We start from the raw sequence: 24011 nt of genomic DNA, 5'->3' as shown, positions 1-24011 counted from the left end.
TCATGATCCCTGTCTTGAAATGCAGATGATATTTGATATACGACAGGTTGTTTAATGAATATTGAAGCAACATACTTTCAGTAAAGAAATGACTTGGTTTCAGATTTGGGGGTTTTCTTGGGCTAGCTGTGAGCCATATTGTGCATTCTACTACCTGGTTATAGCACACTATTTCAGAGTTAAGTAGGCTAGACAGCATCTCCATTAAGTGAGTTCCAATTTTCAATGAGTTTATTAAGATATAACCTCATAGTAAGTCAAGGAATATTTGCATCCTTGCAAGGAGCATTCCCATGCAAAGTCTGAGACTGACACAGAGAGAGTGAAAGAAGACAGAGACAGTTATACACACACATATACACACAGGAAAGTGAGAGAATAAGAGAAAAGGAAATGAGGAGGCAAGGAGTAAAGAGAAAGCCAGAGAGCCAGAGAGACAGAGACACACAAGGAGACACACAGAGAGAGGATGAATGAATAAATGAATGAATGGGTGGATGGATGGATGAATGAATGAATCTGTAAGAACACAGAGCAGTAGGACCCAAGAAGAGTAAGTCATACATTGAACTTCATAAATGTAGATATCATGACATTAAACATTGAGAGTTTCTACCATACAGAGCGTTGTTTCATAGAAGGAGACAAACTACATCCAGTCTCATGTCTTCTGTTTTGTACCATAGGGATTTTACTGATGAAGCCATTTTCCCCTCTCCTTATTTTCACTGACTAGAGGAAGGAATCTAAATGAGCTTTATTTATTTGCAACATGACATTTCCATGTTACAGAGCTTGTGACTAGTATCTTGCAAGCAAATAGGATCAATCAGATTTCAACCAAAAATACAAATATAAGTTATTTTGAAAATTACAGTTTTAAAACCAAAGGTGAATTTTGAGAGGACATTCATTATTTTGTCAGGATAAATTCACCACTGAGTAATAAAAATAACAAGTACATTAACACTTAAAAAATAAAGCAACCAACATCTTGGAATATCTTGGCAAAATTATGTGAACTTTAAGTGTCATTGTTGTACATTACAAATATAAAATTTGAAATAATAAGTAAAAGGCACTTAGCAGGTTTTTGTAGCCATATTTGTAGAGCTTGAGATAGTATGTTTATAATAAAATTGTCTGAAAAGAGAAATCTTGAATTTGAATGAGAGAAAAAGACTTATATGATTGCATTGAAAAAAAGGGAAGGCAGTAAAATGATATAATGAAAATTTCAAAAATAAAGAAAATAATCTAACTAGATGACATCACCTTGGGCTTTGCAAATAATCTTTGATTCTTAGATCAAATATTTCCATTTTGATCCAGGTTCTGATTGTAAACCATCAACACTTATTTTCTCCAACTTGATTGTTTTCCTGCTGCTTTCTCATAACACAGTAGGGGACATCCATCTATAAAAGAAAACACAGCAATTTAGAAAGTGGTGCTTCTGATCTTGTTAAAAGTGGGAATCTGACTCATCACTTGTGTGTTCTCAGGAAGATTGTCAGCAGGCAAAGGTGGTCTGGTCACTTCTTCACTAGGTAGTGTTTGGAGCCTGTTATGTATACTGGTTTTTCTGAACTCATGAATTATTTTACATAATGGACTATCAAGTGCTTAGATAAATCTAGTAACAAAGAAGGCTAATACTGCAAATGACACCCACAGTGATACCTGCCTTGTGTGTCATTAAAAAAAAAATAAACTAACAAAAATAATTCAAAAATAAACAATAAAAGCAAGAGTATTGCTAAAATGCCATTTATATGTAGCACATGGGTAATTAATTTACAGGTAGTATCTTAAAAGAGTATCTCATTAATATATATTTTATATGTTCATAAAAGTTTTAAAATACATACATATTAAATAATGTGTTGAAGTATAAAAAAGTTATTTTTTCCACAAAATAAACTGTAACCAGAAGGAATATTTATAGTTATCAGAGAAGTAAATAGAATAGCAGTGTATATAAGAACAACAAAAGCTTTTATAAAGATGGTGCAGAAAATTGACTCACTGGTTTTAAGTATTTGCTTCAGTTGCTCACAACATGCACACACAATGCTTACTGCTGTCTGTAACTCCAATACTGTGAGCTATAGTTCTAGATCAGTCCCCATTATATGCTATTCGTAGTTCCCCACATATCATACACACACATTTATTTGGGTCAACAAACATATATATATAAAATTCTAATTAATTATATTAAAATAATTTTGATATACCTCGATTATTCTATGGAATCCGCCTCTCTCTCTCTCTCTCTCTCTCTCTCTATATATATATATATATATATATATATATATATATATATATATACATACATAGATATATATATACATACACACATATACATACACACATATACATACACACATATACATACACACATATATATATATACATATATATATGTGGGTGTGTATGTATACTTCTTAACTGTCCATATTCTATAAATATATGTATGATTTTGAAGTTAAACTTGTAGGATACTATTTAAAGAAACACTACAATATTTGTGTAATGGTTAATATTTATAATTACACTAAAATATGTTCAAGGAATAAAAAATGTAGAGAATGTAGAAAAGGTGCAATATCTTTTCTTTACAAAAGACAGTTACAACATTGTAAAATATTCTAATATGAGATATAATGATTTTAAAATTTATATTTGATGAATATTATTTGTTTTTTATTTAATTCTGCAGACAGGAATTCAATGAAGCATAGGAAACATTAATCACACATTACCTTGTGTCCTAAGTCTGTCTCTGTTGGGGACTTCATGCCCTATCAGTGTGGAGAGGGCACACAGTCTCAGACTTCTTGGCTTATTGAGAACTGTGTCAGCTTTGTAGTTGCATTATTAAATACAGAGCATTATTCATAAAAAACAATTTTTATATAAAAATTGTAAGGCATCCTTTGGCTTTTTCCTCGTTGGTTTTGCAGAACACATGAGATTGAACCATTTTTTTTCTTTGTGATTGAACAAAGGTAACTATTATATTAGTAATTATTAGAACTTAAAGAGACAAATTTCTGGAAGTTTTGGCTAGCATATTTTCTAGAAGAAAGAATATTGTATTATTAAAGTTTCCAGTTAAAAGAAACTCAAGAGCCTATGAAATTTAATTTATACTATCTATCTAGATAACCTATCATTTCTAACTGTAAGCACATATCTAGAATTATGGCCTGAAATTCATGTTGGAAAAAATAAAAGAGAAAAGGGGGCCATGGAATTGATTTAAGATAGCATTAACTACAGTTACCTGAATAAGATCTGGATAATATCTAGCCAGTCATAATTTCAACATGAATATGTTAGAATCTACCAAGGGTCAAGATTGAGGTGGAATTGTTGGTATTTAATGCCTACTGCATTGGGGTATAGTCATTCTTTTCTAAAGATATAGCTATTGGCAGCCTGTCCATGCTCAAGTGGATATTCCCAATCCAATGCCCATATGGTCATTTAGAACTAAGAGGTTAATATCTATAGCAACTAAGGCTAATATCAGACACTATATGTTTAGTGAATTCATTAAATATCTAAAGTATTTTGTTAACTATAAACAAAATACAATACTATGACAGTGTCTTAAATACATTTCAAAGGCACAAACGGTACATTCAAATCTTATAAATCAATATGTAGACATGGTCCCATCAAATCATTAAATATTTTACAAACATGTGGGAACTTCATAAAGCTAATCTTATTTTCCAAGTGACATAATTAGAGGTCTGAATGCCTCTAGTAGTTTAATTCAAATTCTAATTCTCTAGTATATAAAAAAGATTAATATTCTTTATTACACATCTCTGTTGTACTGTTTTAGATTTCTAGGTATAAGTTAATTTTATTATTTTAAAATATTTGGGGGGTTGAGAACTCAGCTAATTTTAAAGAAAAAATAGTTTTAACAATTTTGAAGCTATCAGGTCATAGATTGTGACTTTGGAACCTAACACTCTCAGTAAATGACATGACAGTCAAGATCAGAGATAATATTTAGAATAAAAATCTAGGATCTGTTCACAGCTTACTTGTGATTTCAGATATGAGTGGAATTTCTAAACAACATCTTCCCATAGACACTAGCATCTCATTTGTACTTCTTTCTATGTGTTTGTGTAAACCATTCTCAACCAGTAAAAATATGTCCACCAGTTCTGGTTAGCAATGTTACTTCAATCTTTTTTACTAATGCAGAGAATCAAAGTTCTACATTTATTTCAATAATATGATTGATTCCTAGATTTTTCTTTTATTTCCCTAACTCTAAAAGTAATACTGTCAAGTTATGATAATTAAACATTTGTAAGCATATAATCTGTCATAAAGTTATGTCAGAATCTGTCATTTCAGACTTCTAACCATCGTTTTATTTTGAAAGCATTTACCTGTCATTAAGGGTTTTTATTGCCCTATTTTTTTTTTCAATACAATTCTCTTTGGCTTGCTAACAGGTATTCTGAAATCACATCCATGAATTTAAATGGCAGTTCAGGATACATTTTCTGGGCTTAAAGTTTCTATCTCATACAAATTATTGCATGAGTCTTTATATATTCATTACATGCTGTTTAACTTTTCAGAAATTACTGATTTCTTGTTACACTCTTGGTGTAAATAGAAACAATAGTTTAGACAGGGGCTCAGACCATCCACAACCAGGAACAGTGGAGATCCAGGGACACAGGCCTGGTGAGAAGGTGTTCAGAGTAGCCGGGGAGCAGAAGATCCAGGGACACAGGCCAGGTACAAAGGAGAGACAAGAACCAATCACTGACAATAAAACTACATATAAAGAGACAGCAAGATGGCAAGAGGAAAGAATGTACCCAAGGGAAACCAAGACAACCTGACAACTCCAGAACCCAGCTCGCCCATCACATCAAACAGCTGAATGCCAAACACTCCAGAAAAAGAAGACTTAGACCTGAAATCATACCTTAAGATAATGATAGAGATCCTTAAACAAGAATGGAATAAAAAGCACAAAAAAATTAGAAGATTTTAAAGGGGAAACAAAGAAAAAAACTCAAAAAATTCAAAGAATTAGAGGAAAACAGAAACAAAGGAATGAAGAAATGTAAGAAGGAATTTAAAACAGAAGTGGACACAATAAAGAAAACACTAAAAGAGACAATCCTAGAGGTAGAAAACCTAAAAAAAAAAAAAAAAAAAAAAAATCAGGAGTCACAGATGCAAGCATTTCCAGGAGACTAAAAGAGATGGGAGAGAGAATATCGGGGGCCAAAGACAACAGACAACATTGAAAACATAAACAAAACAGTCAGAGAAGATGCAAAAACGAAAAAAAGATCCTAACCCAAATAGGTTGTACCTGAAAAGAAATTCCTCCAGACACATAATAGTCAAAATGCCAAGTGCCCAAAGCAAAGAAAGAATACTAAAAGCAATAGGGAATAGGGACATGTAACATATAAAGGCAGACCAATCAGAATCATACCTGACTTCTCAACAGAGACTATAAATTCTAGAAAATCCTGGACAGACATCGTGTAGATACTAAGTAAGCACAGGTGCCAGCCCAAGAGGCTATACCCAGCAAAACTCTCAATCACCATAGGTGGAGAGACTAAGATATTCCAAGACAAAACTAAATTTACATAATATCTGACCACAAAGGCAGCACTACAAAGAATTATATGTGGGAAACCCAATAAAACCAGGGGGACTACATCCTAATACAAACAAGAAAACTCCTAAGAAGGAAACCAAAATAAGAAAGACATACAGGCACAATTCGACCCCCAAAAGCAAAAATAGCAGGAAACAGCAACCACTATTCCTTGATATCTGTTACCATAAATTGATTCAAGTCCCCAATAAAAAGATATAGGCTATCAGAATGGATACATAAACAAAACCTAGTATTTTTCTGCATACAGGAAACTCAACTCAGAGACAAAGACAGGCACTATCTTGGGAAAAAAACCTTCCAAGAAAAGGGCCTCAAGAGCAAGCTGGAGTGGCCCATCTAATATCCAATAAAGTAGATCTTCAAATAAAGTTATCAAAAGAGATTAGGAAGGACACTTTACTCATTACTGGGGAAATTTGTCAGCAGGAACTCTCAATCCTTAACATATATACTCCAAATACAAAAGCACCTGTATTCAAAAAGAAAACCCTAATAAAGCTAAAAAAAAATACATGGCGCCCCACAAATAATAGTGGGAGACCTCAATTCCCCTCTCTCACTAATAAACAGATCATGGAAACAAAAACTGAAAAAGGACACTGTAAAACTAACAGAGACTGGAATTAATAGATATCTATAGAACATATCATCCTAAACAAAAAAAATACACCTTCTTCTCAGCACCTTATGGTAGCTTCTCGAAAACTGACCACATAATTGGTCGCAAAATGAGTCTGAGTAGATATAAGATTGAAATATTCCCATGCATCCTTTCAGATCACCATGGTCTAAGGCTGGTCTTTAATAACAACAAAGAGAACAGAAAGCCCATATACATATGGAAGCTAAACAACACACTATTAAACGATACCAGGGTCAAAGAAAAAATAACTAAAGAAATTAAGAATTTTCTAAAATTCAATGAAAATGAAAACACAACATACCCAAACCTATGGGATGCAATGAAAGCAGTACTGAGAAGAAAAATCATAGCTCTGAGTGCTTCCAAAAAGAAACTGGAGAAAGAATACAACAGAAATTTGACAGCACACCTGAAAGCTCTAGAACAAAAGGAAGCAGATATACCCAAGAGGAGTAGACAGCAAGAAATAATCAAACTTAGGGCAGAAATAGACCAAATAAAAACAAAAAGAACCATTGAAAGAATCAATGAAACCAAGAGTTGGTTCTTTGAGAAAATTAACAAAACTGATAAACTCTTAACCAGAATAAAGAGAGCAAGGAGACACTATCCAAATCAACAAAATTAGAAAGGAAAATGGAGAAATAAAAACTGAAACTGAGGAAATTTAAGAAATCATCAGATCCTATTAGAAAAGCCTATTCTCAACAAACCTGTAAAATCTGGAGAAAATTGATGAATTCCTAGACAGATGCAAGATACTAAAGATAAAGGAGGACCAGATAAACCATCTAAATAATCCCTTAACACCTAAAGAAATTGAAGCAGTCATCAAAAGCCTCCCAACCAAAACAAGCCCAGGTCCAGATGGATTCAGTGCAGAATTTTATCAGAAATTTATTGAGGACATTATACCAATATTCTCCAAAATATACCACAAAATAATATCAGATGGAACTCTACCTAACTCATTTTTTGAGGCTACAATAACCCTCATTCCAAAAGTACACCAAGACCCAACAGAAAAAGAGAACTTCAGACAAATCTCACTTATGAACATTGATACAATATACTCAACAAAATCCTTGCAAACCGAATCCAAGAACACATCAAAATGATCATTCACAATGATCAAGTAGGCTTCATCCCTGGCATGCAGAGATGGTTTAATATACAGAAATATATCAATGTAATCCACCATATAAACAAACTCAAAGAAAAAAATCATGGACATATCACTAGATGCTGAGAAATCATTTGACAAAATTCAACACACCTTGATGTTAAAAGTCTTAGAAAGAACAAGAATCCAAGGCCCATACCTAAGCTTGATAAAAGCAATATACAGCAAACCAACAGAAAATATCAAACTTAATCATAGAAAAAATGAAGAAATCCACTAAAATCAGGGATTGGACAAGGCTGCCCACTGTCCCACTACCTATTCAGCATAGTACTGGAAATCATGGTCGCAGCAATTACACAGCAAAAGGAAACCAAAGAGAAACAAATTGGAAAGGAAGAAGTAAAAACATCACTATTTTCAGATGACATGAGAGTGTACTTAAGTGACTCCAAAAATTACACCAGAGAACTGCTACAGCTGATAAAAAAGTTTAGCAATATGTCTGGATATTAAATTAACTCAAACAAATCAGTAGCCTTCCTCTACTCAAAGGACAAATATGTTTAGAAAGAAATTAAGGAAATGATACCCTTCATAATCGTCACAAAAAATACGAATGCCTTGGTGTGACTCTGACTAAGCAAGTAAAGGTCCTGTATGACAAGAACTTCAAACTTCTAAAGAAGGAAACTGAAGAAGATCTCAGAAATTGGAAGGATCTCCCATGCTCATAAAATGGAAGGATCAACATTTTAAAAGTGGCCATCTTACCAAACAAATCTATAGACTCAATGTAATGCCCATCAAAATACCAACCCAATTATTCATTGAGTTGGAAAGAATAATGTGTTATTTCATCTGGAATAACAAAAGACCTAGAATATCAAAATCCATCCTCAACAACAAGAAAACATCTGCAGGAATAACTATTCCCTACCTCAAGATATATTACAAGGCAATTGTGCTAAAAACTGCATGGTACTGGTACAGTAATAGGCATGAGGGTCAATGGAATAGAATAGAAGATCCAGAAATGATCCCTCACATATATGGTCACCTGATTTTTGACATAGTAGGTGCAAACATTCAAAGGAAAAAAGATAGCCTATTCAACAAATGGTGTTGGTCCAACTGGCACATAGCATGCAAACAATGAAAATAGACCCCTTCTTATCTCCTTGTACAAAGCTCAAGTGTAAGTGGATCAAAGATCTCCACATTAAAGCAGGTACACTGAAACTATTAGATGAGAAAATTGGAAAAACCTTAGAACACATAGGCGCAGGAGAAAACTTTCTGAACAAAACAACAATGGCTCAAGCTCTAAGGTCAAAGATTGACAAATGTGACTTAATGAGATTGTAAAGTTTCTGTAAGGCTCAGGACACTTTCAAGAAAACCAAACAGCAGCCAACAGAGTGGGAGAAGATCCTTACCATCCCCTCATCATATAGAGGCCTAATATCCAAGATATACAAAGAACTCAATAAGCTAGACACCAGAGAATCAAACAACCCTATTAAAAATGGGGTACAGAGCTAAAAAAAATTTTCTCAATTGAGGAATATCAAATGGCTCAGAAGCATCTAAGGAAGTGCTTGACATCATTAGCCATCAGGGAAATGAAAATCAAAACAACCCTGAGATTCCACCTCACAACAGTCAGATTGGCCAAGATCAAAAATTCAGATGACAGTAGATGCTGGCAAGGTTGTGGACAAAGAGGAACACTTCTCCTCTGTTTTTGAGGTTGTAATCTGGTACAACCACTCTGGAAATTTGTCTGGTGATTCCTCAGAAAATTGGACATAGTACTACCTGAAGACCCAGTTATTCCACTTCTGGGCATTTATACTAGAGACACTCCAACATACAACAAAGACGCATGCACCACAATGTTCATTGCAGCTCTATTTATAATAGTTAGAAGCTGGAAAGAACCCAGATATCCTTCAGTAGATTAATGGATACAAAAATTGTGGTACTTTTACACTATGGAGTACTACTCAGCTATCGGAAACAATGATCTTAAGAAATTCTTAAGAAAATCGATGCTTGTAGAGAATATCATCCTGAGTGAGATAACCCAGTCACAAAAGACCAGACATAATATGCAGTTACTGATAATTCGATACTAACCCCAGAATACTCTGATCACCCCATAAACAACTCACAGAATATATGTAGTTCAAGAAATTAAAGGCCAAAAAAATGAAAAGAAAAAAAAAAGAAAATGAAAAACCATTATGCTTAATTTTTCCACACCAAGAATACTTTAACTATCTCCAGGTTACATCTTGTTTTACATGTACTTTATGCTCACTGTAATTAGTAAGAATTTAATGCATACTATCAAGCCTTTAAAAAATCAAGTAGTGACAAAAATGTATTCACATACTTTTATACAAGTATGCTTAAAATCTGCATATTTATCTTTGTTCTTTAAAATAAAGTTGTTCAATTTTTAAAAAGTGCTTTAAGTTACAGCAAATCATTTAAATATTTCAAACAACTTCAGAAAAAGAAATCATGTTAATTGAGATTAAATATTTATCAGACATTTGTCAGTCCCTTGCAGCTGAAATGAGCAGAGGACTCCTAAGTGTAATCACATTGCTCCTTATGTTTGAGTTTGCTCAGGAATAAACCATTTTTACCATAGAAACCATAACATAACCTTTTTTGTGTTTGAATGTCTCTCTCACATTCATTCTTTCTTCTATTTCATGTATTCCTTTCACATACAATGCATTCTGAAGGACCCTTCACTACTCCTAGGCCCCTCCTCACCAATCCTAATCTCCAGACTTACTGATCCCCAATTACTTTTAGAGAAAAGGAAGCCTCCCAGGGATATCAACCTAAAACAACTGAAAATCACGCAATATGACTGGGTACAGACACTCAAAACAAGGCTGGGCAAGGGAACAGAATAGGTTGAAAAGGGTCTCAAGAGTAGACCAAAGTGTCAGAGATAACACTTTTCCATGGTCTGAAAGTCAACAATGACCCCAAGCTAAACAATCATTACATATATGCAGAATACCTAGCACTGACCCATGCATGGTTCATGACTGCCTCTTAAGGCTCTGTAAGCCCCTATGACACCTACTCAACTGTTTCTGTGAGCCATAATTTCCACATTTTTAAATGGGAATGTGAAGCTGCCTTGTTCCCAGGACACTTGAAATTTAAATAGTAATTTATAACTATCAATTGAATCATCAAAGGAGAATAATAACCTATGTTGCAAAGGAAACACAGTTAAATAAGAGAAGTTAGGAACCAGATTGCAGTGCTGAAGGTTCTGTTAGTTACTACTCTATTGTTAGAAAAGACCCCATGTTGTTACTCACAAGCATGATTACTATCTTACTGCTGGGACATTAAAGTGTTATGCTCTCTTAGAAAGCAAATTTTTTTTCTATGAAGAAGCATAATTTATTATGCATAAATAAAATTGGCAAGTATGCTTCTAATAATTATCTGCATGAATATTTCAATCTAGCATGTGCATCCAATGATAGATAATGTTTAAATCTATAGAGAATTTTTCATCATGGTCATAAAAAAAGTACGATGTCATTATGTTTGTCACAGAGAACAGAAGTATGACCAGTGACAAGAAACAACAACCCCCCACGCATACTTATAATATTTGTCTACAGTAAATTAAGAAAGGAAGTAATAAATTAGTATATGTACTATTAACCAAATTACTTTTAAAACAAATGTTTATTTGTTAATAAATAGAAACAATATAATTTGTCATATAGTTTAAATGTAATAATATTTCAATGCATTAAATAGGCCATGGCATAAAACAAATTTTAATAAATTAAGCTTGTGCACACTATGTGAATTGCAAATGACTTCTTGAGAAATTACTCAGAAATTTACATATGCAAATAATACATTTGAAACAAGGAGTATGTGGCACCCTATGGTGAAATATTTCTTAGTTCTACTAATGCTCCCTGGTCTATCTTATAGCAAAGCACCGCACTGTTCCACTATCTTCTGAAGACTGAGGCAAGGCTTTGTGGCATCCACTCTTTCCTCAGTGCAATTGCCAACATCTAGAGAATACCACATTGGAAGGCAGTCACTACCTACTTACTGCACAATAACAATAGTCCTTTGCTTCTGCAACACACATTGCATGTGTGTGTAACTTCCATTTCATGCTTTTATTACAAAGAGAATGATTCAGGCAGACAGTACATCTCATTTAGTAGATTTTGATTGAAGATAATGATTGGCATTTAATATATGAAACATGAAATAAAAATAGACTTAAGTTTGAGTATAAGCCTATTAACATATTTAATCTCTTCATATATATTAAGGTATGACTTACTAAATTTAAGTATTTAATTTTCTCATACCTATTAAGATGTAACATAGTAACTACAAATTTTGTAAATTTTATTATATTAATCAAATTATGTTAAACACTATCTTGTAATTATATCTTTTAAGATATAAACTACACAGCAACCCATAGATGTATAATTACCTCACAAATGCATTCATCTTTTTGTGGGGAGGGTAGAAAAATATTGGATTTATTCTTCAGCAAGTAAACACCTTGTTTTTTCAGTTTGGTGTTTTTTTTTTTTTTTTTTTTTTTTTTTTTTTTTTTTTTTTTTTTTGAGGTAAGCCTGATTATTCTGATTATTCAGGCTAATTTGGCTGATCTGATCGTAGAGCCGCAAAGTTTCTCCTGCCTATTTTTGCAAGAGAAGAACTTTAATAAGAATTACTAAACTATCTTAAGAATTTGAAGTTTCAGAAATATTGATTTATGCAGATATTTTTAACAAGGCATTATTTTTCATATGCATCAGTATTGTGTTTATGTGTTCCTTTAGGCGCCAAATGTAGGCTTGTTGAATTTGGAGGTAATAAAATGCTGTCCAACCCATTGGAAGTGGAGTTAATACATTTTGTGAGCCAGTAAGCTTGTGGTGAAATCTGAACCATGGTCTTCTATAACTGAAAGAGGTTCTCTTGACTACTGAGCCCTCTCTCACTTCTGCTTACCTGGTTTTAATGTTTGTATATTTTTCCTAATTGTGTTTGGCAACCCAATTGTATAAACCAAGAACCTTTAAACTTTTAAAGCATTGGATATGTACAACATTGGTGCTACCCTTCATGTTTTCATTGGTTGAAATGACCTAAGAATAGCTCATGTTTTTCTAATGCAGGTTGGATTTACATTAAATATTTGAAGAAAACACTTTCATTTGTTCAATAATCCATGCCAAAAATGTGGTATATAAATATTTTCAAATATCCAGGCATTATTTACAGCAGGCAAGGAATGCTCGCTTATGAGAATATATTTGAGTAACAATATGAGGTTTCAGATTACTGGGGTTAGAACTAATAATGTTCCCTTCTATCTAGTAATTGGCAGAAGACTATTTATGTCTCCTCTGCTCACCCTTTCAGTTAAATGTTCTCTTGACTCCACCATGACTTCCAGGTGAACCTCAAGGTTCACTCAGAAGTTTATTCTTTTTGGCAGTTTACAAAAGCTGACTCCATGCCTAGCTATAAACTACATTCTCTAACTTAGAAAAGAACCAATGTTTTCTCCACAAGTGGCTGTTTTCCATTTCTGAAATAATAAAGTTAAACAAGAGTTAATGAAATATCCAGGATTTTTCAACTCTGCAAAAATTGAAGGATAAGAACCTTATCAGGAGAAAAATGTGTTTATATTTCATTATAATTTATATTTTATAGAAAATTTAAATTATAGTGGGACCTTAAAAGGCTGTTGAATTTGTTGTAAGTGTAAAAGTCAATTTAATTTAGCTGTTGATGAAACAATATTTTGTATTCACAGCTAAGAAAACAAGGCCAAGTGTACTTCTGATTTAGGCTAGTCTATGATTCTTTTGTGAGGGTACAGTGTGACTGCTCTCACACTTGATCTGCATTCATCAGAAAAAGTTAAATTAATCACATTTAAAACCATAGCTTCATTTTTTCTTTTCAATTGTTTTAAATAAATTCAGCAAACATAAGCTTTTAGCCTGAAAAAAATATTTAAAATTATAGGTTTTTATCAAATCATGTCTAACCTTCTATTTGTCTGTTTATTCTCAGGAATCATTGATTATCTAATTAATTGAGGAAGAATATGGAGAAATGTAAAATGTTTGGATCATTCCGTTAATATATTCATAATGTTTACTATGTATTAAAGTAGTTAGGTTTCTTATCTGTGGATATTTTTAAAGCACAGGGAGCATATTGCTGCCCTAAATCTCTAACTGCACTTTGTTTCCTAGCATAAAAATTGGAATTCTAGGATCAGTTACATTGTAAGCATTCTGAAAGGATATTGCCATGAAAATTAAATGGAGCTGTTCTTTGTAATGTTTTTAAATTCTGTACCAGTCTTAATTCACATCAATCAGCTGCAATCATTAATCAAGTTGAAAGCAATGGTTTCAGTGAACACTTAATATTGATTCCATCTTAAATTTCACTGCAATTATAGCTTAATGGTAAGCAGAATGTGTAATATTTAAATATAATCTAGTTTAAAGTGTCAATTGAGTTCCAGAAAGGAAAAAGGACAAGTCCTCTGACCTGGACAGAAATTATAAGAAAATCATTGCTGAAATGGGAAGAAGCCAAAGGGTCAAAAGTGCAAGCTGAATGGATGTTGATTGACACACGCATGATAATGCCTCTATCAGTGGACGGCAAATACAAAATGGAAAAAGAGGACAGCCATTTGGTGTTTGAAGATAATGTGGAATGACATGCGCGAACTACAGGGAGAGGGGCCTGAGGAAAAGAAGGTCCAGTGACAGGTCCAAAGTGGGTTCCAGCTCAAGGGGAGGCTCCAAGGCCTGACACTATTACTGAGGCTATGGAGTGCTCACAAAAAGGGACCTATCATGACTGCCCTCTGAAAGACGCAACAAGCAGCTTAAAGAGTCAGATGCAGATATTTACACCCAAACAATGGACAGAAGCTGCTGAACCCTGTGGATGATTTAGGAAAAAGCTAGAAAAAGCCGAGAAAAAGGGCAATCCTGTAAGAGGACCAGCATTCTCAATTAACCATGAGATCTCTGAAACACTGGACCACCGATCAGCTGATATTTGGCCCCTAACACATATATAGTAGGGCCCTGCCAGTCTGGGTTCATTCGCATAAGACACACCTAACACTCAAGTGACTGGAGGCCCAAGAGAATTTAGAAGTCTGGTGGAGTGGGTGGGATTGGAATATCCTCATGGGAACAGCAGGGCAGGGGGGAGTTATGGGATGTAGAACAGTAAGTGGGTAGACCAGGAGGGGAATATAATCTAGAATATAAAAAAGAAAAAGTTTTTTTCATAATGAAAAAAGCCATTTTTTTGCAAAATTAGATATGTAAAATGGAAAATTAAATCAGTTCATTTTGTCCTGCCCTAAATGCATCTTAAGACAAATAGCAATGTGCTCTGTATGTGTCTGTTAATTCTCTGAATTCAAATGGCCTCACCAGGAAAATAAATGTTTCAAGCCCATAATTCAAAGAGTAGTAGAAACTCCCTTCCAGCAGATTGCCATTACCTATATATTGCTGTGAAAGGACACTATGACCTAACCTAGGCGACTCACATAAAAGAAAGCATTTGAGTGAGGTTTGTTCCAGTGTCATAAGTTCAGGTTCATGGCAGTGGGCATGGTGATACACAGGAAGACATGGTGATGGAGAAGCAGCTGAGATTTCTAGATGCAGAAAAGAGCCACTGTGTTGGGATATTGAAATATCAAGCTAACAGAGAAAGATACACTTTGTTCATCAAGGCCACAGCTTCTAATATTTTTAAATTAGTGTCTCTGCTTGATAAGTAAACATCAAATATATGAGACTATTGGGCTTATTCATATCCATTCCATTACAATCACTCTGAACCAATATATGCTTTAAGTATATGATAGCTTGAGACTCTAAAAAATAAGAACCAGGCTTTCTAACCTAAATTCACAAACGTTTATGAACTCCATTATCTTTTATTTCAGAATATTGAGAATATGTAAATGCCTAGATTTGATGAACAGATCTTTGCAGGCTGAGATTCTAAACAGAACATTCTTTCATCTGTATTTCTAGCACCTTGTGGACTTATTCTATGGCACAGTGTGGGGATTATTGTACATGGTATCATATCTTACAAAGAAGGTTAAAGAAATAGGTATTAAGGTATAGGATATGAACTGTTAAAGAGGCAGGCACATTCAGCACCTCAATACATCAGTAAATCTTTCAGTAATGTATTTAATGTCACATACTCTGCTGTAAATATTCACAAATATGTTAGTAAATACTAAAACGATTTTTGGATTTCCGATAATCTAAACATATCACATACTTAGTCAATTAAAACCCTAAATATGTGAGTATAAATTTATTGATCTTTTCATTTTGTTTGATTTTTGAAGGAAATCAAATGGTACCTTGAAAGGAGCTCACTATGTAACCCAGACTAAACTTCACAGGTTGTAATCCTCCAGCATAAACCTCATGAGTACAGGGATTTGGGGAAGGTTCTGCTATTCCCACGTGTAACTTAAATATTTTCAAAACTCTTTTAAATTATTTAAAACAGGTGAAAGTTTGTAACATGATTCAAATAAAAAACTTTATAAAGCAATACAGAGGATGATAGAAATAGGATTAAGAAAGTAGAATAAATGTTTCAATGTTTCCATAGACAACTGCAAATTAACATGTGTGTGTGTGTGTGTGTGTGTGTGTGTGTGTGTGTGTGTGTGTGTTTGTGTGTGTGTCTGTCTGTCTGCTGTCTGTAGGTTCATCTTGTTTATGGGGACAAGAACTCAACATCAAGTGTCTTTTACTATAGCAGCAATGTGTTGCAGAATTGCACTCTGGTTTTACTTAGAGCTCACATTCTTGGATAGACTGCATGACTAGTGGGTCCAAGTCTTCTTCCTGTCTCTGGTTCACAGTATGTGGGTTGCAGGCACACAGTGTTGGATTTAACTCTTCTGAGTGGAGAGCTAAGGATCTGAACTTACATACTTGTGTTCCACTCATAAATACTCCAGTAGCTGAAACATGTCCACAACCAAAGAAAGATAAAGGGGACTTTTGATAATCAAAATTAAAACAAAATACTTAAGGCATGTTAATAAGATATATAAAGAAGAAGGGTGTTTTCATTAATATAACCTTAAAGTATAGTATAAAACAATGAGCAGACACAAACAGTAAGACTGGCAGCAGGTATTGATCCCTGGAGGCTCTTATCATGTTGGGCAATATGTTTGATTTCTTCTATTTTTCTTTGTGTTTTGAGACATAGTCTCTCTATATATCTCCCTGGTTCTCTTGAAAACCACTATGAAGGAAAGACTAAACTACAACTCAGAGAGTTCTGCTTGCTTTTGCCTCCTGAATATTAAGATTAAAGGTTTATGACACCATATCTATTTTTTATATTTAAAAATATTAATATGTTATTTATTTACATCTCAAATGCTATTCTCCTTTCTGGTTTCCCATCCACAAACTCACTCTCCCAGCCACCCTCTTCATTGCTTCTAGGAGGGTGCTTCCCAAACCAGCGACCTACCCCTGCCTTTCTGCCCTAGCATTCCCCTATGCTGGGGTATCAAGCCTTCACAGAACCAAAGGCATTCTCTCCCACTGATGCCCAACAAGGCAATCCTCTGCTACATATGCAGCTGGAGCCATGGATCTCTCCATGTATATTTTTTGATTGGTGGATTAGTCCCTGGGAGCTCTGGGGTTATCATTCCAATGGTTATTTGCAGGCATCCTCATCTGTATTGGTAAGTCTGTGGCAGAACCTCTCATGATACAGCTGTACCAGGCTACTGTCAGAAAGCAAGTCTGGTATCACCAGTATTGTCTGGGTTTGGTGTCTGGCTATGGAATGAATGCCCAGGTGGAGCAGTCTCTGGATGGCCTTTCTTTTAGTCTCAGATCCATTTTTTGTGCCTTTAATTTCTTTAGACAAGAGTGGCCCCATTCCTCGACCAGGGGCTGTTCCAAGACCCAACTGGGATGGCATTACCCAACAAAGAGGAGAGGGGACCTTTATAGATCTTTTTTTAAAAAAAGGAACAGCATGTTAATTTGCAATCTATTTTGCTTTGGAATTCACTGTGTTGCCTAGTCTGGGTTGGAATTGAAGAGCACTCTGCTTCAACTGTTGCACATTGTTATTAAATGGCTGGAGCACAATTTATCATCTTGAGGAGATTCTATTTCAGTCTTCCTTGGTTATGAAAGTAGTCTCCTGAGGTAAGGCAAGTAGATGTAGATCTTCCTAATGAGCATTGTTTCTTCCTCTAGAAAGCAGGTATCCAGGAATTTATCAAAGGTGAGTGTGTTACACTTGAACTCAAGGTATGATGGGTGCTAGATGAGAAAAATTGTTTTGTTCATTTTCCCAGTCGTGACAGATTTCATATCATCTGAGGTACAATGTCTTCTACATATTCAAAAAGGTATGTTACTATTGAGTTTTTTTTCACACCATAAAAAGATAGTTTCCCCAGGTGTTTATAAATTGTAGAAGTAGACACATTCTACACTGTATATAACCAAGTGGTTTGCTTTGGGACAAAAGCCAAATATAGAAATAAATTTAAGATATTCTCCAAAACAAGTTATTTTGATAGGAGGCAGTGTCCTGGGTTGACTAATTTTGGTAAAGCTAAAAGAACAGGGTTAGCTTGTTTCAAAAGGAGGAACTTGCAGTATAACTGATGTTAGATGATACCTGGAAAAGAAGAAAACACAGGAGGCTGTGGCTGAAAAGAAAATTGGATTTAGTGGAATGATGAAGATGGAGACACCCTGTGTAGGTTCACCCTAAATGTTTTTGAAGCAGTAGATAATTTTATGGGGCTTCTGGAAGTACTACTCAACATTAGTTCCTTAAGTACAATTTCTTTGTTTTCAGTGTGGCATAAGACATGATAATTAGCAATTTTTACTTACCAATTTTTGATAAGTGATAATGTTAGCCCCAGGAAATACGTTTTAATAATTTGTTCTAAAATTCTTGACCCAACTATTTATATGAAGCTTTTTAAAATTAGAAGCCTGTTCATATTTATTTTGTATGGACACTTGTGTAGTATCCATTTTTCTCTCTTCATTTAAAGACTTTACATACTCTTTTTGCATCTAACCATTTGGAAAGAAAGTAAAAATTACATTGTAAAAACTAAGAAAATCATATGAATCAAATCATTTCTATTTTGGCATAATTATGCTGGCATCTATTATGTTTAAAAAATAGAATTTATTGAAATTACCACATTTTATTTTTTATACTGGATCTATTTTTCCCACTAAACCTATGGACATGTCCTGGAGCTTAGACTATACTAAAGACTAGGAGATAGTAAGTGAGAAAGCAAGATGTCTCCAGTTATACTCAGTGGGCTAAAACCAACAAAACAAAGAGTCATTAAAGGTTAATGGGAATTAATAGGATGTGAGTATGAAAAGGATGATAGGGAAATTAAAAAAAAATAGGCATGAGTGCATTATAAGCATATATATATGTATATATTTCAGAGAATATTTTTCATAAATATAGATGTAGAAGATAGTTTATCATAAATAAATAAATAAAAGCAATCAAACAATAGATATGTGCCTAGCTCTGTTTACTACTACACTATGCTCAATACTTAGAACATGGACAGGACCTAAATGTTCTCAGGTAATGCATGGGTAATGAAAATATAGTGTATGTATACAATAAATATCTATTCAGATGAAAAGAGAACTAAAATCATAAAAAATTTAGGCAAATTTATAAGCCTAGAAAATGTTATATTAAGTGAGGTTATCTAGACCCAGGAATATAAAAGCCTCATTTTATTTTAATTTGTGTTTCCAAGTGACAAATCTTCATATGTGTGTATATGACCTAGAGTAATCAGAGAAATCAGGCATAAACAGGAACTCTGTTAGGAGCTCTTAAGAAGGAACGAGAAGAATAAAGTTAAAATGAATGAGGAATGGAAAATTGATTGTAGTGGGAAACGCAGATGGACAGGAGAGATACTCATACTAAAGATGTTTTAAAATGCCATATATATGAATGATATGTTTATATAATAATGCAATAAATATATATATAAAATATAAAATATATTATGTATGCATATATATTAGCTAGAAATACTAACTTTAAGAAAAGTTTTGTTAATGTCTTAATGACTACTGGGTTCAAGAGCCATTGCCTATCTCATAACCATACCCATTCATGTAGTAGGTTTGGAAAACCTTCCTTTATTTGGTTGGTGATAGGAATTCAAGAGGCTCATTAAACATGTAGATTATTGTTGTTGTCCTTGATTTCTTCCCAGAATATAAGAACCTATTTCTGAAGATGGCAAAAATTTGAACAAAGTGGTTGGAAGAATGAATTTGAATGACTTAGAAACATTTTGTGTGAGAACTAGGAATCATAGTGTGGTGGTTTGAATAGTAATGGCTCTCATACACCCACGTGTTTAAATGCTTGGCTCATAGTGAATGGCATTATTGGAAAATGTGATGTTGTTCAAGAATGTGTGTCACTGTGGAGTCAGTTTTTTCCCCTATGCTCAAGCAAGAAATTTTGTGGTAGTCTCCTAGTTCTGCACCATCTCTCTCTGCATGCTGCTCTACTTCCTGCCATGATTATAATGGGATAAAAGTGTAAGCCAGCCACAATTATATGTTTTCTTTTATAAAATTTGTTATGATCATGGTGACTTTTTGCAGAAAAACAAAATTGCTAAGTCATACAGTATCAAAAATGTTATATTATGTGTGTGAATTGTTTCTTGGGTATTGGGTATTCAGAGCTTTTTGGGGCTAGTATCTGCTTATCATTGAATGCATACCATGTGTGTTCTTTTGTGACTGGGTTACCTTACTCAGGATTATAGTCTCTAGTTCCATACATTTGCCTATGAATTTTATGAAGTCATTGCTTCTAACAGCTGAGTACGACTCCATTGTGTAAATGTAGCACAATTTCTGTATCCATTCATCTGTTGATGGACATCTGAGTTTTTTCTAGCTTCTGGCTATATAAGGCTGCTATAAATATGGTAGAGCATGTGTCTTCTTATAGGTTGGAGTATCTTTTGGGTATATGCCCACGAGTGGAATGGCTCAGTCTTCAGGTAATACTATGTGCAATTTTTTGAGGAACTGTCAAACTGAATTCCAGAGTGGTTGTACAAGCTTACCACCCCACCAATAGTGGAGGAGTCTTTCTCTTTGTCTACATCCTTGCCAAGAAACATTATGAAGCTAAAAACAAAATAATAATTGGATAATAATAATAATAATATGTATAATAATTGTTATTAAATAGGAGGGTGTTACAAATTTTAAAGAAAATAGAAGCAATATAGGAGGTGTTGAAGAAGGGAGAGAGAGAATATAAAATGATCCAAAGGTCATACCAAATTCTCAAAAATAAAAGTAAATTAAATTTAATAAGAAAAAATAAGAAAATTAACAATTCATGTGAATATATCAGGATATGCCAAGATTGATTAGAAGATTTTGGAAATTTATGGATTCCCTTAGAATAGAGATACAACACTGAATTGTGTTTGATTGGGGGAGACAGGATAAAAAAAACATTTATTCTCCGGACTTGGCATAGCAGTAGAGTAAGCAGGGAATGATTTTAGCAGAATAAGTTCACCAACATTATGTACTGGTACATGGGTAACAAAGAGGCAAATCAAAATGACTATGTGAACATGGTGACAACTCTTAAATCCTGGATCCCAAGGCTTAAACAATATCTCCCCAACTACCTATATAACCTTTGGGAATGGCCACATGAGTTGTAAAACTTTCTGAGCTTCCTGAATTTTGTAAGACTTATTGCTTTCTAAAATCTTATGGACTTTCATACTCCCCCAAGGAAGAAGTGATGAATTAGGGGAGATACCTACCTATGTATCTTTCTGTTTTGCTGATGATTGGAGATGATTTATTCTCAGCCATGTTCTTGTTGAAATTTCACTTTCAATATAACAATCAATAGTTGGGTTGGAACATTTAAGTGACTATTGTGTCACTCCATGAAGAGATTAATGTTATTCAGATACTGAGGTAGACTTCATAATTGGTTGTGTTTTGAGAGACTAAGTTTAGTTACTATGATAGGTTCTTCCATAGTAAGCTAGCCTCTGACCTTTGCTGACTTATCTCACATGTGTTTGTTTCACATATTTTTCAGTTTTAGATTTATAACTATACAATGCTATCATCATTGTGATCATTACCTTCACCATCATCATCAATGACAAACCAACAAAGTGGTAAAAGAAGTATGTGCACATACAAAGTCAATTTCAACCAAGTGCTAGTTTATCAAACTGCTTTTAAGCCTGTCCAGTTACACCCTGAGACTTTCAGTGTCTGAAGAAATAGAATTTAAGTTGATACAAATGAATTGTAATGAGAAATTTTACTTTAACATTAGCTTTTCTTAAAAAATGGGACCAATTATATTATTTTAATAAAAAGCAAAGGTTCACGCACAGCCCCTTTGGCAGAGGCTACCTACAAAAACTTGGTAGAAAATACAGCGGGAGTTGCACTGGAACAATAAATTTTGTTTCAACTTTTTATTGTTAAATTGGTATTTTTTTATATTGGTGCCTATTCAGCTTAATGGATAAGATATGAAGTTTATCTAATTCTGTCATAAACAAATTAAAATGTTACACTGGCTATATTTTTATTCAAACTTTTTCTTACCTGTGGCTAACTTGTAATTTGTTTTTTTTTTTTTTTTGTTTTGTTTTTTTTTTTTTTTTTTGTGATCATGGGCTTTAGCACAGTGTATCACAATATTACAATATTTTACTAGTGGTACAAAATCACATTGACTTTGAGTAAATCTGAAAGAAATAAGCTAAAGGGGGAAAAAGAAAAGACAATGTTCAAATATACAAAGTAACTGCTTCAACAAGAACAAAAAGATCAGACAAATTTAGGCTTGATGTTTGAATCTTCCTAGTACAATCACATCAGAATAGCTATGTACAAGTAAGTCTACATGAAAGAAGTCTAACTGTGAATATAATACTGTGTTCTGGATTCTTTGCTAATCTAACTCATTTTTCTCCTGTGACACAATAGCTCATGTTCACAAATTTGCTCTTGACTCAAGAAGAAAGAAAAACATAAATTGTGAAGCAGCATGTGTTCTTTTACATTCTTACAGTGGGTTCTCAGATAAGGAAACACAGGGGGTGTGGCTCACAGGGGTATTAAAACTATGTGGCAGTACTTTTTAATACAAAGGATCCCTGAAGCCAAGCAAATTAGGATTGGCAGTTATCAGCATCAGCTCACAGTGGGGTATATCTGCTGAAATGCTCTGGGTGGTCTTTATTCACATCCTAGGAGGCAGTTTGTTTGAATAAGGGCAGAGAAACAGCCCTTTGAGGATTTTGAAATTATACAGAAAATAACAAAATATGAGAGAACTTGGATGAAGTATAGTACTATGGATTGGAGATAGGGTAAGGCATTAATGTAAAAAAATAAGGAAGAAGAAACCTGATAATTGAAGGAGAAAAGCTACACTTAAATTTATCCTTGTTTCTTTTTATTAATTATTTTGTTTGTTTACATTTCAGATGATATCCCCTTCCTGGTCACTCCTCCAAAATCCCTCATCCAAACCTCTCTTGGACTTCCCCTTTTCTTCTATGTAGATTCCTCCACCCACTCACCCACCCTTGCCTCATATGTTTAGGATTCCCCTACACTGGGACATCAAGCTTTTCTCTCCTCCCATTGCTGTGAGATAAGGCCTCTGCTACATATGTACCTTGTGCCATGGATCCCTCCACATATCCTTTTTGGTTAGTGGTTTTATCCCTGGGACCTCTGGGTGGTCCAGGTAGGTGATATTGTTCTTGTGGGGTTGCAGTATCCTTCAGGTGCTTCAGTCCTTCTCTTAGATCTTCTGTTGGAGACCACAGGCTCACAATACTCTCATCCTTATTATATTTGTGTCTTTGAAGCTCTGTGAGTCACCTGGTCCTACCTCTGCCCTCCTATCTACACTATAATAACAATGATATTCTAGTTGTAGAACTAGAGAATGCTAATCCCCAAGATTCCATGTCCTTGGTGTTAGAATTCATGTGTATTCATGTAGTATTTTCAAGGATCACCTGAGACAGATTATTATTTGTCAGCTGTCTTTTATACATTTGGACAAATCAAATGGGTATCAATAAATGCAGGCCATTATGAAGCTTGTTCCCAACTAATTTCAACCAGTGATTTTCTTAGTATCTGGTAGAAAAAAATGAATAACTCAACTTTGATAAAAATTTGTAACTAGATTAAGCACCAGAAAAATAGTATTTTAGTTTGTTTTATAGGTTAAAAATCTATAAACTCAGAATAATACATAAAGAAAGGACATTTGGAAGAAATACACTGCCAACCATTGCTTGAGAAGAAAAAAATGCTTATTAA

Source organism: Micromys minutus, assembly GCF_963924665.1.
Source record: "Micromys minutus genome assembly, chromosome: 7".
Taxonomy (NCBI): domain Eukaryota; kingdom Metazoa; phylum Chordata; class Mammalia; order Rodentia; family Muridae; genus Micromys; species Micromys minutus.
This window is presented reverse-complemented; position numbering follows the sequence as displayed.